Below are 13,317 nucleotides of genomic sequence, written 5' to 3'. Positions count from 1 at the left end.
ACCATCCTCTTTCTACAAGGTTTGGGATTAAAGTGAGAGCTACTGTACCCAGCATCCTCTTTTAGGCACATACCTCGGATATGTTGGTTTATTCAAGCCTCTCTCAGCATAAAAGACCCATTTCTAAATTGTGTTTTCAGTTCTGGACCATGCCCCTACCATGTTTATGGACTCAAGTCCATGGCTTTGGTTTGACGTGGCTTCTATTACTGTAACATTCCAGAAATGTAAGATTCCAGGTGGCCTAAACTCAGCCATCATAACAGTAACATTGTTAGCTAAGCAATGTTAGAGTCCAAGTGACTTGGGATTAGCCATCATAACAGTAACATTGTTAGCTAAGCAATGTCAGAGTCCAGGTGACTTGGGCTTAGCCATCATAGCAATAGTGTTGTTGAGCAATTTGAGAATTGCAGGCTGAAATTTAAAATTCTCCTCTAGCCTCCATTTCCACCGTGCCCTCAGAATTTACTGCCCCTATCTCACCCTCCTTGGAATTTACTACCTCAGACCCCCATTCACCTAAAAGGTCATCTATTGTTAGCCAATCACTTGTTAACTAACCATTGTGCTGAGTTCTCCTTCTGTAAAGGGTATTTCAACCCCAACTTTGCAGGACAAGGTCTTCCAACTCTTCTGATCTTGGTGGACCCAGGCATATTGGCTCAATCAAATTCCTTTGCTTTTGCATCGACTCTGGACTCTTGACTCTCAATTGGGCTTCCAGGAATAGACTCTGGCGATCTGAGTCTAACATTTTTCAAAAAAGTGAAAGACAGACTTTCTACAGCAAAAGTAGCAGGAAATGGATGGTTATTTCTTTCATCTAACCTGGTTGTTTTCCAATGCTTCCAAGAAGTCCATATATTCTAGCTTGTCTTTATGGTCTCTCTTGATGCCAGGCTTAATCTCCATCCAGCTCCACTGCTATGGTCAGAAGTGAGGTGTGTTTTTCAATCTAAGTGTGGCAGGTATTATGGAGCATGGAAGATAGAAAAGGTGAAAAATGAAGAGTATGTAAGTTTTTCTGTTATTTCCAAATAAGATTTTTGTGAAATGGGATTGGGATGTTAGCTTCAAAAGCACTCAAACTGTCGTATATCTACCTCTATGAGGTAATTTGTACTTTCATAGAACAACTTTGGTCATGTAGATTGTAGATAAAAAATAAAGTTTTGACAGTTCTACCTTGAACAAATAGCTCAATGAGTAAAGGGTTCATTCAAAAGGACCTGAATTCAAATTTCTAGTATCCACATGAATAGACAACTACCCCTTGCATAGGTCTTAGCAGGAGTTATTTCCCTGGAGTTGTGCCTAAATTAGCTTTGCATCAAGTGTAGTTGCTTCCTCAGCAAAGAGTCCAGCACAGTCCCTCCCTCCTTATCTTTACCATTGTTTTATCCTGCATGGTAAAGTTTGACAATTTTCTACATCTGCTTATGAGGTTTTCCTTCATGCAAGGTATTTATGAGATGTCTGATGTTTTCAAAAATAAGAATTTTATATTAAAAATTAACATTTACTTATTGTATATGTGTGTGCACACATGAACCATTTCCTGTGTGAGAAGGTCAGAGCACAATGTGTCAGAGTCTGTTCTGTCCTTCTAACATGTGAGTCCTAGGAATAAAATTCAGGTCACCAGGCTTGGTGCCACGCATCTCTGCCTGCTCTGCCATCCCATCAGTTTTAGACTTTTAAATTGTTATAGAAGACAAGAATGAGAGAATGATAATGTCTCACACACTGTGGTGTTGCTCAGTCTTGAATGAAACTAACAGTTTAGTGGATCAGACCCTGCCCCCTCAGTATAAGGGTCTTATGGTTCCTGTGTAAGAAAATGAATGCTTTTGACAAAAGTGGTCTCTTTACCATCCTCTCTCACATTGATGAACAAGTCATTATTAAATTCTTGCATCAGGAAAGACGTTGTCTCAATTTAATTTTCAGCACTATTTGCAAGAAATTACTAGCACTGTCTTGGTAGCCCAAGAATCGTAAAAGTTACACTCATGTCTGGATTACTGAGACTCTATTCAGAATATCCTGCTAGCAGAATCGGAAATGGTTTCACCAGTCGACTGATGAGACTGACTAAAGAAAATCTACAAAATAGAGGAGGATGCTCATGTCAGATATGTGGAGTTGGTGTCACTGGTTGTCATAGCAACGGGTACAGTGCCTAGTACAGCCCTTCATGTGGTAACTAGACTATAATGATCCTCATTTCTCAATAACTGATTTTTCTGCAGATAGTATTGTATTTTGTAGATTTGAGTCATTAATTTTTGAATTATCATACCAATTTCTACTTTTTACTGAACCTAGTCACAAAGTACATATGATTTTTATAAAAAATTGAGTTCTCTATTCAATAAAGGCTTCCTTTCTTAGCACAAAATAATGGGTGAAATTGTACCAAAGAAACTTTCAGAACACAGGGCTCAGCAAAAAATTTTTTCTTTGAATCACATGCTTGTTCAAAGCTTACTGTTTCATAGGTTTGTTAATTTGAGAGAGAGAGAGAGAGAGAGAGAGAGAGAGAGAGAGAGAGAGAGAGAGAGAGAGAGAAGGAAAGAGAATGAATCACATAATTGCTATGAGTTTTATTGCTGTATTAAAAAAAACTATCCTCAGGTATGATCACCTGTAATATGCTATTATTCTGTCACAGAATAGTAGCTTTTTTAAAGTATTGGTAATTTTGTGAAATGAGCCTTCTTATTTAGCTTAAAAATCAGAATAAATCAGAAGTTTTGAAAACCATATTGGGTGGGTGGGTGAGTGGCGGGGAGAAATGGCTCAGCAGTTAGGAATACTTACTGCTCTTCCAGAGAACCAGAGTTCAGCTACTGGTACCCATGTTACTTACCTCACAGCCACCTGTAAGTCCAACTTCGGGGGCTCTAGTGCCCCCTTTTGGCCCCTGAAAACACACATGTAGCAGGCACACAAATACATATTCATAACAAGAATAAGAAGTGAAATTAAAAGTGAGTATTCTTTCATTTAGGAGCATAAATACTTTAAGAAAAGAGTTGGAAAAGAACTCTGTAGCTGGGTTTTGTGGGTAAATGTTGCTTGGGAGGAAGAAACAAATTGGCTCATTTAGCTTTTTAAGAGCGAGATAGGGTCTCAGAAAGCCCAAGCTGTCTAGTGGAACATGATTTTGAACTGTCCCCGTCCCGCGGGTTTAGTTACTCGGGTTCTCGAAGGGGGTCGCGGCCTGTAAGTAAGAAATGGGAGGGAGAGAGACACGACTCTTGAAAGGTTGGTCTTATCAAGAGTCCTTTACTGAAAGCAGGTGTATGATTTTTAAAGTGTGCTTCAGGAAGGGCAGGGGAAGGAGGGAGAGCAGTGGGAAAGTACAGAATCTTCTGGGGTAGGAACCCCTAGGACAATGTATGGGGCGGGGGGAGGAGACAGGTAGCCCCGCGGTCCTCTCCCAGAGACCACAGCACGTCAGATGTTCATGTAACTCCTGTGAAAGGCTACAAAGCCACGGTACACTGAGTCTTCCTTTTCTCAGGGCCAAGTTCCCTCTCCTGGGGCCAAGCACGACGTTTGCGGTTTGTCCATTGCCAGGCAAAATGTTTGATAAGTTCTTTCTGTATAGGCTGGCTGGAAAGGGTCAGCTGGAGTTCAACGCAACCAGGATCTCTCAGCTCAGCCAGGGTCTCTCGGCTCCCAACATTGAACTTCCGATTTTCTTTTCCCCATCTTACCAGTGCTGGCCTGTATACCAATACCTAGTATCCTCATCACTGGAGACCAAACTCAGGGCTTTGTGCATGCTATGCTAGCACTGTAGCAGCCAAGCTCAGTCCTGAATAATTGGAGCTATCTTATGGGCACCACAAGTACAGGTGAGTTTGTATTTCCATGTCAGCTACTCTGACGTAATTGCTATGGTCACTTTTGACGATTAGATCTCTAGGTGTTGTTCGATTTTGACCAACTACACGTTCCCATGCTCATGCATGCAGCGTGTATTGAGGCTTCATCCCTGACATGGTGGCATGTGGATGTCAGGCTGTAGAGAGGAAATATGGTCATGTAGGTGGAGCCCATATAAGGAGATAACTGCCCTGAAGAGGTTCCAGTTCTCTTTGCTTATGTACAGATGAAGCAAGAGCAGAGATTTGTCTGCACACCCACTCTGCAGCCATTTGCTCTTGGTCTTTCTTCCTCACTTCTAGAACAGCGGCTTCTCAGTCTCTGGGTCATGACCCCTTTGGAGGTCAAGTGACCCATTTACAGGGGTCGCCTAAGACCACCTGAAACACAGATATTAATGTTGCAATTCTAACAGTAGCAAAATTACACTTCTGAAGTAGCAACAAAATAGTTTTAGAATTGGTGAGTCAGCAGAACCTGAGAAACTATTAAAGGGTCACAGCATTAGGAAAGTTGAGGATCATTGATCTAGAACTACTAGAAATTAGTATTCACCTTCTTAGATGACCAGTCAGCTTGAATGGCTCTGTGGGTAAGAGTGCTTCTGGTGTTGCAGAGAACTAGTTTTCTAGTATCCATTTTGGTCAGTTCAATACTATCTATCTATAACACCAGTTCCTGGAGATTTGACCCCTCAAAACTTCAGTGGACACTTAGATGCACATGCTTTCTCTCACTCTCCCTCTGTCTCTGTCTCTGTCTCTCTCCTCTTTTTCTTTCTATCAAACATAGGAACTTATATATATTTTTCTTTTCTTTTTTTTTCATATTTTTCATAAAATACTAAACACTGTTATAAAATGTTTTTTAATTTAAATAATTTATTTTGTTATCTCCTTGCTTGTATCTTCCCTTTCCCTGCACCCTTTTTCTTTTACCCTATTTCTAGTCCCCTAGACCCGTGACAGAAGGGAACCTCCTCCCCTACAACATGATCACAGCCTATCAGGTCTCATCTGAATAGCCTGCTTCCACTCCCTCTGAGTGCTACCAGGTCTCCCCATCAAGAGGAAGTGGTCAAATAGAGGGAACCAGAGTTCATGTCCGAGTCAGTCCCCACCCTCCACACAACTGTGGAGAATGCACTGTTCATTGGCTAGATCTAACCTAGACCCCCTATTCAGATCTAGCCTATACATAATTAAAAACAAAGATTCATGCTAGAAAGGATTCCCAGTGGGCGGCATTCTTTTACAAGCCTTAATTGGCTGATGGTGTTGCTGTAAAGATTTAGTATGTCAATCAGAATTGTTCATGTCTTTAGCAGGAAATAATTTAATATTCAAAAGGATAGATATTGGTAAAACTAAATAAGTAATAAAGCCGCATAACTCTGTAACTGACAGATTATCATTGCCCTTAAAACACCGCCATTCGTTGGGTTAGGAGTGTGGATCTGTGGATATGCACACGGCCCTGGGTTTAATCCACACCAGTAGACAAACCTCATGTGTTAATACATACCTGCAGCTCAGCACTCTGTAGGCAGAGGCAGGTGAAGAGACCATGCACCATGCGGTTCTCACTGAAGACCTAGGATTAGGCAAAGACCATACCCAAATACCAATCTCCAACACACACAAAATTCTTTAAGCAAGAGAGACAGGGTGGCTGAATCTGACTCTTTCAGAAGCAGCAAGTAGCTCTGCAGGAGTGATTCTTTTTTTTTTTTTAATCAAATATTTCTATTGTTTTTTAAATATATTTTTAAGTTGTATATACACTTTACATCCGGATTGTAACCCCCTGCCTTCTTCCTTACAACTGCCTCCCTCCCTCCTACCCTCTTCTCCTATCACCCCATTCCTTGTCACCAGAAAAGGAAAGCCGCCCCCACAACCCACCCAATCACATCAAGTCTCTTCAGGACTCAGCTCCCCCTCATCCACTGAAGCCAGGCAAGGCAGCCCCTTTATGGCAAGCGATTAAAAAAAAAAAAAAAAAGCAGGCAACAGAAAGCAGGCAACAGAGTCCAAGACATAGACAGCACCCGTTCATTCTTTTCCCCCTCTTATTTAGTTAGTCTTCAAATTCTGCTATGACTTAACTGGGATATTGTTTCAGTATCAGATCTGCTTATTTTTTGTTTTTTGTTTGTTTTTTAAGTTTGTTCATTTCACATCCCAATTGTAGCCCCCTCCTTCATCTCCTCCTGTTCCCCCCTCTCTCTCATCGCTACTCCTCCTCCCTTAGTCCTCAAAAAGGGGGAGTGACCTTTTCTCCTTTCATCTGGCCTCAACCTATCAAGTCTCATCTGGACTGCCTGCATCCTCTTCCTCTGTGGCCTGACAAGGCCTCCCTGCCAGGGGAGGGGGGCTGTGATCAACAAATGGGCACCAGAATCCATGACAAAGGTAGTCCCTACTTCCCATATTATGGGACCCACAAGGACACTGGGCTGCCTATCTACTACATCCTAGCAGGGAGTCTAGGTCCTCACCATGCATGGTCCTTGGTGCAGCAGTCTGTAGCACCCTCCCCTGCCCTGCCAGAATTTGTTGGCTCTATTGGTCTCCTTGTAGAGTTTCTGTCCCCTCCAGATACTTCAATGCCCCCACTCTTCCATAAGACCTCATGTGCTCCACCCAAAGTGTAGCTGAGTCTAAGCATCTGTTTTGATCCTTCCATTCTGGGTGGATTCCTTCAGGGGACCTCTACAGTAAGCTCCCGTCCTGTTCCTTTTCTTCAGTCACTTCTAGAGTCTATTCTATTTGTCCTTCTGAATGAGAATTAAGCATCCTCCTTAGGATCATCCTTTCTATTTAGCTTCTATAGGTCTGTGTATTGCAGTGTGGTTTTCCTCTTTTATGTGGCTAATATCTGCTTATAAGTGAGTATATACCGTGTGTGTCTTTCTGGGTCATCTCACTCATGATGATCGTCTCTAGTTCCATCCATTTGCCTGTAAGGTTCAAGATTTCCTTGTTTTTAGTAGCTGAGTAATATTCCATTGTGTAAATATACCAATTACTTTATCCATTCTTCAGTCGAGGGACATCTATTTTGTTTCCAGATTCTGGCTATTAGAAATAAAGCTGTTATGAACATGGCTGAGCAAATGTCCTTTTTGCGGAGCATCTTTTTTGGTATATGTCTAGGAGTTTTTTGCTGGGTCTTAATGTAGCACTATTCCTAATTTTGTGAGAAAGTGCCAGACTGATTTGCAAAGTTTTTTTTTTTTTTACAAGTTTACACTCCCACCAGCAAGGGAGGAGTGTTCCCCTTTCTCCACATCCTCTCCAGCATGTGCTGTCACTTGAGTTTTTGATCTTAGCCATTCTGAAAGGGTTCGAAGTTTAATGCCTATATTCTCCTTGGCTGGTGCCTTAGTTTGAGGAGGATCCCAGGACCCAGATCTGCCTGTCATAAAGTTCTTCTTGTAGGTTTCCAGGACCCTGTGGGTCCTACTATTTCCTTATTCTTCCATGCTACTCTTGCCTAAATTCTCAATAGGATGTCCTCTCCTCTGACCCACTTTCTTGGTAAGTAAAGTTTTTCATGGTACGTATCCCTTGGACTAGTGTTTTGATATAAGTGAGTATATACCGTTTGTCTCTTTTTGCTTCTGGGTGAACTCACTCATTATGATAATTTCTAGATCAATCCATTTGTCCACAAATTTCGGGAATTCCTTGTTTTTAATAGCTGAGTAGTATTCCATAGTGTAAATGTACCACAGTTTCCTAGTCCATTCTTCTACTGAGGGACACTTAGGCTGTTTCCACGTTCTGGCTATTATGTATAAAGCAGCGATGAACATGGTTGAGCATATGTCCCTGTTGTGTGGTAGGGCATTTTCTGGGTATATTTCAAAGAGTGGGATAGCTGGGTCTTGAGGAAGCCCTATTCCCATTTTTCTGAGAAAGCGCCAGATAGCTTTCCAAAGTGGTTGTACTAGTTTGCATTCCCACTAGCAATGAAGGAGTATTCCTCTCTCTCCACATCCTTGCCAACATGTGGTGTCATTTGAATTTTTGTTCTTAGCCATTCTGATGGGTGTAAGATGGAATCTCGGTGTTGTTTTGATTTGCATTTTTCTGATGACTAATGAGGACGAGCATTTCTTTAAGTGTTTCTTGGCCATTTGATATTCCTCTGTTGAGAATTCTCTGTTAAGTTCCAAGCCCCATTTCACAATTGGGTTGTTTGGTTTTGTGGTGTTTAATTTCTTGAGTTCTTTATATATTTTGGATATTAAACTTTTGTCAGATGAAGGGTTGGTAAAGATCTTTTCCCAGTCTGTAGTCTGTCACTTAGTTCTACTGACAGTGTCTCCTGCCTTACAGAAGCTTCTCAGCCTCAAGAGGTCCCATTTATTAATTGTTGACATTAAGGCCTGGGCTGTTGGTGTACTGTTCAGGAAGTTGTTTCCCATGCCTATGTGTCTCAGGCTCTTCCCCACTTTTTCCTCTAACTGAATTAATGTCTCTGGTTTTAAGTTGAGGTCTTTAATCCACTTGGACTTGAGTTTTGTGCATGGTGACAAATAAGGGTCTAATTACATTTTTCTACATATAGACATCCAGTTAGACCAGCACCATTTGTTGAAGATGCTATCATTTTTCCATTGAATAGATTTGGCTTCTTTGTCAAAAATCAAGTGAGCAAATATGTGGGGATTCATCTGTGGGTCTTCAATTCGATTCCATTGATCCACCGGACTATTGCTTTGTGAGTACCATGCTGTTTTAATTACTGTTGCTCTGTAGTACAGCTTGAGATCAGGTATGGAGATTTCTCCGGAGGATCTTTTATTGTATAGGATTGTTTTTGCTATTCTGGGTTTTTAATTTCTCCATATGAATTTGAGAATTGATCTTTCAATATCTTCAAATTATTTTGTGGGTATTTTGATAGGGATTGCATTGAATCTGTAAATTGCTTTTGGTAAGATGGCCATTTTTACTATGTTGATTCTCCCGATCCACAAACAAGGTAAATCCCTCCATCTTCTCTTGTCATCTTCAATCTCTTTCTTCAGAGGTTTGAAGTTTTTTTCGAATAAGTCCTTCACTTGCTTGGTTAGAGTTACTACTAGATATTTAATATTGTTTGTGGCTATTGTGAAGGGAGTAGTTTTTCTAATTTCTTCCTCTGCCTGTTTGTCATTTGTATACAGGAAAGCTACTGACTTTCTTGATTTTATTTTGTATCCTGCCAACTTGCTGAAGGTGTTTATCAGCTTTAGGAGTTCTCTCGTGGAATTTTGAGGGTTACTTATATACACTATCATATCATCTGCAAATAAGGATAATTTGACTTCTTCCTTTCCCATTTGGATCCCCTTGATCTCCTTTTGCTGTCTTATTGCTCTGGCTAGAACTTCAAGAACTATATTGAAGAGATATGGGGACAGAGGGCAGCCTTGTCTGGTTCCCGATTTTAAAGGGATTTCCTTGAGTATCTCTTCATTTAATTTAATGTTGGCTGTTGGTTTGCTGTATATAGCCTTTATTATGTTTAGATAAGTACATTGTATTCCTGATCTCTCCAGAACTTTAAACATAAATGGGTGTTAGATTTTGTCAAATGCTTTTTCTGCATCTAAAGAGATGATCATGTGGTTTTTCTCTTTCAGTTTGTTTATATGATGGATTACATTGATGGATTTCCATATGTTAAACCATCCCCGCATGCCTGGAATGAATCCTACTTGGTCATGTTGAATGATGTCTTTGATATGCTGTTGTATTCGCTTTGCGAGTATTTTGTTGAGTGTTTTTGCATCAATGTTCATAAGAGAAACTGGTCTGAAATTCTCTTTTTTTGTTGGGTCTTTGTGAGGTTTAGGTATCAATGTGACTGTGGCCTCATAGAAGGAATTTGGTAGTATTTCCGTCATTTCTATCTTTTGGAATAGCTTGAATAGTATCGGTATTAGCTCCTCTTTGAAGGACTGGTAGAATTCTGTGCTGAAACCATCTGGCCCTGGGCTTTTATTGGTTGGGAGACTATCAATGGTTGCTTCAATTTCTATAGGCGAAATAGGGCTATTTAATTTGTTTATCTGGCCTTGGTTCAATTTTGGCAAATGGAATCGGTCAAGAAATTTGTCCATTTTTCTTAAATTTTCAAATTTTGTGGCATAAATGCCTTTAAAGTAGGTTCTTAACGATTCTTTGTATTTCTTCGGTGTCTGTTCTTATGTCTCCCTTTTCATTTCTGATTTTGTTAATTTGGATAGTGTTTCTCTGTTTTTTAGTTAGATTGGCTAGCGGTTTGTCTATCTTGTTAATTTTCTCAAAGAACCAGCTCTTGGTTTTGTTAATTCTTTGGATTGTTCTCTTTGTTTCTAATTTATTGATTTCAGCCCTGAGCTTGATTATTTCTAGGTGTCTACTCCTCTTGGGTGTTTCTGCTTCTTTTTTTTCTAGAGCTTCCAGATGTGTTGTTAGTTTGTTTATGTGGGATGATTCCTTTTTCCTTTTAAAGGCACTTAGTGCTATAAATTTTCCTCTTAGCACTGCTTTCAATGTGTCCCACAAATTTGGGTATGTTGTTCCATCATTTTCATTGAATTTCAGGAAGTCTTTTATTTCTTCCCTTATTTCTTCCATGACCCCTGTGTCATTAAGTAGAAAGTTGTTTAGTTTCCATGTGTTAGTATGCTTTTTGTTATTTCTGTTGTTGTTGAAGTCCAGCCTTAGACCATGGTGATCTGATAAGATACAAGGTATTATTTCTTCTTGTATCTGTTGAGGTTTGCTTCGTGACCAACTATGTGATCAATTTTAGAGAACGTTCCATGGGGTGCTGAGAAAAAGGTATAATCCTTTGTGTTTGGGTGGAAAGTTCTGTAGATATCTGTTAGATCCATTTGATTCTTGACATTGGTTAATGAGGTTATTTCCTGGCTTAGTTTTTGAATCAAAGACCTATCCTTGAGTGAAAGAGGGGTGCTGAAGTCTCCCACTATTAATCTGTGGTTATCGATGAGTGGGCAAGCTTTGTTAATAACTCTTTTACAAATGTGGGAGCCCTTGTATTCGGAGCATAGATGTTCAAAATTGTGATGTCTTCTTGGTTGACTTTACCTTTGACGAGTATGAAGTGTCCATCCTCCTCTCTTTTGATTAATTTTGGTTGAAAGTCTATTTTATTAGATATTAGAATGGCTACCCCAGCTTGTTTCTTGTGACCACTTTCTTGGAATATATTTCCCCAACCTTTTACTCTGAGGCAATGTCTGTCCTTGTGGTTGAGGTGTGTTTCTTGAATGCAGAAGAATGTTGGGTCAGGTTTATGCATCTACTCCATTAGTCTGTGTCTTTTTATTGGAAAATTGAGACCATTGACTTTGAGAGATATTAATGACCAGTGATTGGTAAGTCCCTTCAGTTTTGGTATTTGTAACAGTTGAGATTTTGTGAGGTTGTGATTTTGCAATGGAATATTTACCTATTTCCTATGTAGTTTTGGTTGTAGTTTGACCAGTTGGGGTGGAGTTTTTCTTCTAATAGCTTCTGTAAAGCCGGATTTGTGGCTAGGTACTGTTTGAATTTGTTTTTGTCATGAAATAACTTGTCTTCTCCGTCTATGGTTATTGATAATTTTCCTGGATATAGTAGTCTTGCCTGGTATCTGTGTTCTCTTAGGATTTGCAGCACCTCTGTCCAGGCCCTTCTGGCTTTCATGGTCTCTGCTGAGAAGTCAGGAGTAATTCTGATAGGTTTGCCTTCATATGTTACTCAGCCTTTTTCTCTTGGCGCTTTCAATATTTTTTTCTTGTTCTGTATATTTTATGTTGTTATTATTATGTGGCAGGAAATTTTTCTTTTTAGGTCTATTCTATTTGGTGTTCTGTTGGCCTCTTGTATGCTCGTATGCATCTCCTTCTTCAAATTGGGGAAATTTTCTTCCATTATTCGATTAAAATTATGTTCTGGGCTGTGGATTCGGCTGCCTTCTCTTTCCTCTATCCCTATTATTCTCAAGTTTCATCTTGTCTTTTAATTCTTGAATGCTCTGTGTCAGGAACTACTCAGATTTAGCATTTCCCTGAATGGTTGTTTCCAGTTCTGTGATTGTATCTTCAAGTCCTGGTATTCGTTCTTCCATTTCTTGCAATCTGTTAGATAAGACCACCTCTGAGATGCTTGCTTTCTTCTGTGATGCCTCGTGATCACGTTTTTCTTCTGTGTGTTCCTGCATCATAGCTTCTATTTTTAATCTTCATGTCTTGGACTGTTTTAATGATTTTCATCATCTGGTTATTTATATTTTTCTGAAATTCTTCAAGTGCCTCTTTATAAGACTCTTTTAACTCTTCAGCCCTCTTGTTTGCCTCCTCCTGCATTTGTTTACAGATTTTATTTGTTTCTTCCATTATCATCTTCTTTACTAAGGACTTGAGGTCATTTTCTTGCCTATCCATTGCTGCTAAGTTCTCTAGGTTGTTTTCATTGGGAATGTTGGGATCCGGAGATGCCAAACTGTTTTGGTTTTTGTTAGTGACTTTTGTTGTCCTCTTGTCATTTTGATGGCTCTGATGTTGGAAGGTATTTTGTAGTGACCTTCGCTGGTTCAGAGTGGTTAATTGATGACTGATTATATAGGTCAGGTGCTCTTGCCTGTGGGGATCAGGGAGTATTTCCGTGGAATAGGTAGGTGATCTGGTTTCACTCCTGGTGATTTTCCTCTACTCCTTTGGCTCTAGGCTGAGTCAGCCAGAGTAGATATCTGTTTGGACTTTACTGCTGTAATTCAGATCAGCAGTTTTGGGACCTAGAATAAGGTTCGCACACAAATGTTCTGGTTGTGTAAGTTGATCCCAGCTGCCCATTCTTCCTGTGGCTTTGTAGTCAACACCCCAGGTAGTTCAGATCATCTAGGGGGTGTAGCTGTCTTTTAGCTCTGTCTCTATACCCTGTAGCAGTGTCCAACCTCTCCCAGAACTATATGCCTGGAGGGACCAAGGTTGCTCTTGGTCAGCAATTAGACACTGCAAGCAAGACCCACGTTTTGTCTCCCTATAATGTGAGAGTAACTGCTATGTTGGGGCCAGGAGCCCCAGCTAGGCTCTCTCATTTAGGGAGTGCAGGGCCAGAGCTTTGCAGCTAGGAAGTTAGAGAGTCTAGGGTTGCAGAGCTCTGGCGGTTGCCTGCGGAACCAGATCTTCCCGCCGGGCTATGGCGCTCCACTAACGCTCTAGGTCAGTAATTAGACACTGCAAACACGACCCACCCACATCTCGTCTCCCGATAATGTGAGAGTGCCTGCCTTGCTCAGGGCCTGGAGCCCGAGCTAGGGTCTCTCGTTCCGGGAGTGCAGGACCAGAGTCTTGCGGCTGGGTAGGAACAATAGGGTTGTGGAGCTCTGGCGGAAGCCCGTGGAACCAGGTCTTCTCGCAGGGCTATG

This window comes from Acomys russatus, chromosome 6 (assembly GCF_903995435.1).
Source record: "Acomys russatus chromosome 6, mAcoRus1.1, whole genome shotgun sequence".
In the NCBI taxonomy this organism is placed as follows: domain Eukaryota; kingdom Metazoa; phylum Chordata; class Mammalia; order Rodentia; family Muridae; genus Acomys; species Acomys russatus.
Note: the sequence above shows the minus strand (reverse complement) of the source record.